Source organism: Leopardus geoffroyi, chromosome B1, assembly GCF_018350155.1.
Source record: "Leopardus geoffroyi isolate Oge1 chromosome B1, O.geoffroyi_Oge1_pat1.0, whole genome shotgun sequence".
NCBI lineage: Eukaryota > Metazoa > Chordata > Mammalia > Carnivora > Felidae > Leopardus > Leopardus geoffroyi.
The window spans coordinates 11546680-11552863 of record NC_059327.1 but is presented as its reverse complement, the minus strand read 5'-3'; the positions used below and the strand labels follow the sequence as shown (position 1 = coordinate 11552863).

At 39.1% G+C, this 6184-nt stretch overlaps 1 long non-coding RNA gene across 1 annotated transcript in view; it reads right to left on the bottom strand.

The window, feature by feature from the left end:
- Nucleotides 1-2971: 2971 nt before the first annotated feature.
- Nucleotides 2972-6184, bottom strand: part of LOC123584750 — a 395175-nt gene continuing 391962 nt past the window's right edge. The window contains exons 3-4 of the long non-coding RNA XR_006705681.1: nt 5349-5411; nt 2972-3260 (exon numbers count right to left, since the gene is read on the bottom strand). This is a non-coding gene — a long non-coding RNA (uncharacterized LOC123584750). The remainder of the gene's footprint in view (nt 3261-5348; nt 5412-6184) is intronic.

The following is a 6184-nucleotide window of genomic DNA, read 5'->3' as shown; positions in this document are numbered from 1 at the left end:
TGGTTCCAGCAGTAAAATCATGAGATTGATAGAGTAAAGGTCTGAAAATTACAGTTTCTTGAGTTTCATTTAAACTTCAAGCAGGGAGACATTTGAAGGAACATGGGAGCAAGAATACAGGCCATTTTCTTAGGAGGGGAGTGGGCTCTGAAAGGACCGTCTCCAAAGTTGTGAAGCTTGAGGGGGGGGGGGGCTCTCTGCATCTTCATTTCACAGACCAGGATACCAGAGAAACCTGTTAAAGTGGTTACCTGACAGTTCTTCAACAGTATTCTAGGAGACTCTATTGAGTGGTTTTCCTTTTTTCTTGGTCACAAGAACTAAAAATAAAGGCTGAAGATCAAAAGTGATGGAAAAGCAACCTGCTGTGGGTTTGATTTCAAAGAAGCAAAATGCAGCGGGACAGGATGGTGCTGATGTGGGCTGAGGTTTATGTCGTAAATCAACAGCTCCTTTCTCTGGGTGCTGGAGAGCGCTGTTCCCGTAGATGAAGCTGCCAGTTCCCCTGGGAATTATTCTCAAAAACCAGAGGATCCCCTAGGCCAGACAACATTTTACTCCTACTGATAATTCAAAGTTTGGGAAAGGTCATTGTCTATGACATAGGAACAACTCCCAGGAATTTTCAACGATTTGATTCATTGTCCACTACAGCAATGGCCTACGATCGTCTTCCCTTTCCCTAACCCAAAAGGAAATGGGTGACTTCTGCACAGAAACACAACCAACAAAATGAAAAGACAACCTACTGAATAGGAGAAAGTAATTTCAAACCATGTATTTGATAAGAGGATAATATCCAAAATGTCTAAGTAAGTCCTATAACTTAATAGCCAAACAAACAATCCAATTAAATAGGCAGAGGACCTGAACAAACATTTTCCCAAAGATCTAGAGACAACTAGCAAATACATGAGCATCTCTAATCATTATGGAAATTCAAATCAAAACCACAATGAGATATCATCTCATGTCTGTTAGAATTGTTATCAAGACAAAACAATACAACAACAACAGTAAATAGGCAATAACAAATATCGGGCAAATTATAGAGAAAGAGGAACCCTTGTGCATGGCTGGTGGGATTATATATTGGTACACCCACTTATGGAAATCAGTATTCAGGTTCCTTGAAAGGTTAGAAAATAGAACTATGACACGGCAATTCCACTTCTGGAAATACATCCAGGAACATTTACAGGAAAAATATCTGTGTACTCATGTTCACAGCAGTATTACTTGAGATACTCACGACATGGAAATGTTAAGCATCCACCAGTAGACGTATGGGATAGAGAAGATGTGGTATATAAACAAAGGAATATTATCCACCTATTAAAAAAAAAGGAAGAAATCCTGCCATTTGAAATAACATGGTTGGACCTCACGGGCATGAGGCTAAGTGAAGTAAGTCAGCGAATGACCGATAGTGCATGATCTCACTTATGTAGATTATAAAAACAACAACAATAAAACAGCCCCAGAGAAAGATCAGATCTGTGGTTACTAGAGGTTCACTATAGTGAACACCAGTGGAAAAACAACAAAAATAAAAGCATGAATCCTGTTTCCCAACACAGAACTAATAGTCATCCCCTGTCAACTTCGTTTTCTACACCACGTGCTTCAGACCTACACCTGGGTTTCCCAGCTATAGGTTGCATTCTAGTATTATTAAAATGGCGTCTCTCATAGTACATAATTATCTTGACTTACTCTGGCTTCATGCTCCAGAGGAAATGGTCTAATTAGTTGCCAATTCCTGGATACCCCTATCTGGTTTCTCCAACTTCTGAAGACAGTCCTAATTCTTGTTTTACTTATTTATTTTTAATTTCAGTTATAATTGACATACAAATTTGTAATAAAGTTCAAGTGTGCACTGCGGTGATTTAATGTACGTTTATTTTACGAAAGGATTCCCTCCCATCTGGTTAAATAACACAACCATCACCAAACATTCAACTCCTACTGTTAGCAAACTTCAATTACATTATACATTGTTATCTACTGGAATCCCATGTTTTACATTAGATCCTCAGATATTTTTTTTTTAAATTATATTCCTTACCAAGCACCTAGAAAGAAATAATGCTCTGTTTAGTGTTGGAATGTTGTGTGTATAATGTAGACGTATAAAATCAGATATATGCCATTTAAGCACATGCTTTAACCGACTAGGATGCCAACAAGAGTGATATATGTTACTTATACACACGACTTAGGACTCATCAACACCCAGGAAATTAGATGCCAAAAACACAGTATCAATCATACAAAATACCAGGAAATACTATAACTTGCACTCAAGGGTAGACTATCAGATTCTTATAAGTACCTTTCATAAAAGAGAAATGATTGAAGAGGCAAGGATCTAAGCTGCTGAAATGCAAAATCGAAACAGGAACAAGTTCCAATATTGTGCTATGGCCTTGCCTGGGTGAGCTAAACCCATAATACAGTAGGTTCCTTCATCTGACCCCCTCTCTGAGGGTCTGGACTCTATTAACCAGTGCTCAACACAGCCTGGCGCTACAACACAACTCCTACCTCATTCACCCCACTCCAGCCCGTCCTCTGAGCATTTTGTCCTCTCACCGCATCACAAGGTTGACTACAATACATTAAGATATTCTGAGAGACCACGTATGCATGCATCTTCTATTATAACCTGTTGTTAAAACCATTCTGTTTTATTGTTATTGTTGCTAACCTCTTACTGTGACCCAACATACAAACTTCACCGTGTGTATGTATGCATGAATAGAGAAAACATGGTATACATAGGGTTCGGTACCATCTGCCATCCAGATGGTCTTAGGCATCCAGAAAGGTCTTAGAAAACATGCCCAATGGTCAGGGCTGGCTCCATGTGTTGTTTGTATTCACAGATGGAAGCTGTTCTACAGGGCCCACCAGCTCCTGCTGAAACAAAAATCTCACTGACCTTCACTCATTATTTGTTTGCCCCCAAGCCCCATCTTGCTAGAGGGCTTGCCTGAAACCACAAAACTGGCTGTAAGTTGAAGCAGTTTCTATGTCCTCACCTAGCAGATAGCGATATATAAAGAAAACAGTGTGTGCTTGTTAAGAATGCTACATAGAGAAGTAACCATATAGGTCTCTCAAGCAAGAAATGAACATGGGCGTTCTAATAGCATTTCCTTGCTTACTACAAACGGTCACGGACTATGGCACGGTGTCATTCAACAGTCATCAAAACGAGGTGCAAACTCAGAATTCTGGGTGTGCGAGATGATCTATGGAGCACAGTAAAAAAAAAAAAAAAAGAACTTCAATTAATATATTTTATTCTTCTCCTTTTTGCCTTTAGTTTTATGAATGTTTTATAAGGCACACAATATATTAGTATAAAATACATGTGAGGGATTTATAAATATTTATACTGGATATGAATTTTTATTTTTACTAATAGAATTCCAGGGGAGCTTGGTAACCACTGTTGACACATATGCAGATAATATGGTTTATATACGCATGTTAACCAGCCTGTGGACAGGCTGAGAACTCTACCGTCAGTAATAGTAATTGGGGGAGCACTGTAAATGTATCATTAGAAGCATAACTAAATATGAACTCCTGTTATTAGCTGCTGTGAATATTAGGAACTCTGTTTGAAGGCGTAATATGAAGAAAATGCAAATTCTCACTAACAATCCCGGACTCTTGCTCTCCTTGTTATTACCCTCCGTCAGCTTCAGCTGCCATTATCCGACTGGTGGTTGGATCTATAACCTCTAGCTCCCCAGGCTAACTCATACATCACTTTCAAAAGGGCTAGCCAGAAAATTGTAGATTTCTTTCTAGTGAGCCACATAATGATTCTATCTCACATTTTTACATCACCTGGCAGTTTACACAGCATTTTCATATCCATTATCTCATATGATATATTGCTCACCAGTCCCTGGCTTCCTGGGATTTCTGTTATCCAAACCTCTCAACGTGACTTTCAAGCACTGTATTTGCCACTGATATTGTTGGGTTTTCTTTTATGTTGCCTTTCTCTGTGGCCTTTCCATTCCTGAAGGGTTAGGACTACCCTCTGTCATCTCAGAAACTCCTCTCTCCTGTACCTAGCCCTCTTCCCTGCACATAGAAGAAGCCAACCTGTTTGTTGATGATTGGCTTCACACTCTTCAATCAACCTTCCTTCCTGTCAGGCAAACTCTGGGCTTGCATGGGCTCCTCTCCTTCTTGCACAGAACCTTCTTACTGGAATCAAATGGCTCCTGAAATCTCATGGATGTTTTCCCCCACAACTTCTTCCTCCTTGTCTGGCTACTTGTTTGTAGTTACCGTTTTCTACAAAGGAATTATTTTCTTACCACTATTTGCATTGACTGCACATAGTTAATTCATATCCACCTATCTGGCTTTTCTGAGTAAGTTTATCTCCATGCCCGGGGTATAGGTAATTTACGAAATTATTACCGAACGTGTAGGCCCATGGTTTATGTCGGTAGTGAATGCTATTTGGCAATAACTGCCCTTTATTGTATACCGAATAAGCAGCAGTAAACTGGTTGATACAGAGGTTAGGTATTGGGGGTTATACTGTAAGAAAGGCTATACCCAAAAAATAGTAAGGCCAAGTAGATGGAAGTACGTCATAGGGGACACTTGCAGTGTGTTTTCAAATTCACAGGAAGAAAAAGTACATTTAACTAATGCTGAAAAGTTTAGTATCAAAATGACGCATGAAGTTCCTACCTGTACACAACACCTACTAAAAATTACTAAAAATTCAATCCCTTCGTTTTATAACCGCCTAACGCTTTAGTAAAAACTTTTAAGGAGAAACGAGTATTATACGCAAACACAAAGGTTAAAAGTAGTAGAAAAGAAGGGCAGGGGATGAATACTGGACGTTTCTCAGGCTGTCCCTAGTCACTGACAAATGATTTGCAGATGTGAGCACTGTAGCCATGGCGATGCAGTCGAGAGTCGTTTTAAAAAACAAGAAATGAGGGGCGCCTGAGTGGCGCAGTCGGTTAAGCGTCCGACTTCAGCCAGGTCACGATCTCGCGGTCCGGGAGTTCGAGCCCCGCGTCGGGCTCTGGGCTGATGGCTCAGAGCCTGGAGCCTGTTTCCGATTCTGTGTCTCCCTCTCTCTCTGCCCCTCCCCCGTTCATGCTCTGTCTCTCTCTGTCCCAAAAAAGAATAAATAAACGTTGAGAAAAAATCAAGAAATGAGAAAAAATAATGAGATTCTATTGCATTAAAACAACCCCAGCATTTTGTTCAAGGATATGTTACAGCTTTGAAAGTAATGCTATTGGTTCCCTTTAGCAAGATGTGACTTCGACATCCATAATTCAACTTACCTGTTCATTCAATTATGGTGGTTCTGCTGAGAGGTGTGGCAAACACATTCTCCACAGGAAAGCCTAATGACAACAAAGACAATGTTCTGAAAAAAAAAAAAATTGCTTTCCAGCTTTCAACACTCCGTCTCAAAGACTGACTTCAAGGATGCAAGTTATATTCATTTTAACTACTTCCTTCTGTTTTATAGAAGCCACTTAGCTAAAATTTAAGAGACTGAGGTAATGGGCACACCCTCGTTTATATTTTAACTATTTAACTTAAGGTGGTTAACCAGAATTTATACCTATTTAACATTTCATGATTGAATAGAAATGTTTATTATAGTTTCCAAGCACAGGTCAGCCTTTGACAAATGAGTTCCTCAAAGTGTCACACAGATACTTTTGCCTTTCACAAATGTGATAAGAAAAAAAAAATCCTAACTGCACAGGAATTTAAATGCTCTGGTATATAATATTTATGCCTTTAGGGTACAGAAAAATTGGCCAAAAGCCAGTACCGAAATAAATATTCATTGTTTCTACCCTACAGGCACTTCCATCATATTTTACTAATAAGGATGTTGTTTAGAGGCAGAATTATAAAGGTCAGAGCCTAATGAAATAGCACTTTTAACTTTGGATGCTCCTGAAGAAGCAAGCGAGAAATTAAGAATGTGCATTCTGTTGCCTTAATGAAATGAAAGAGGCCCCAATGTGCAAAACAAACAAATATATGTTAATTGCACTATGGTTGAATCCTCAGAATGTTGATACTCTAGATTTTCTAGGGCTACATGTAATTATAAAGGCCAACATCCTTTTGAAAGTGTATTTACTTCTATGTCAATCAT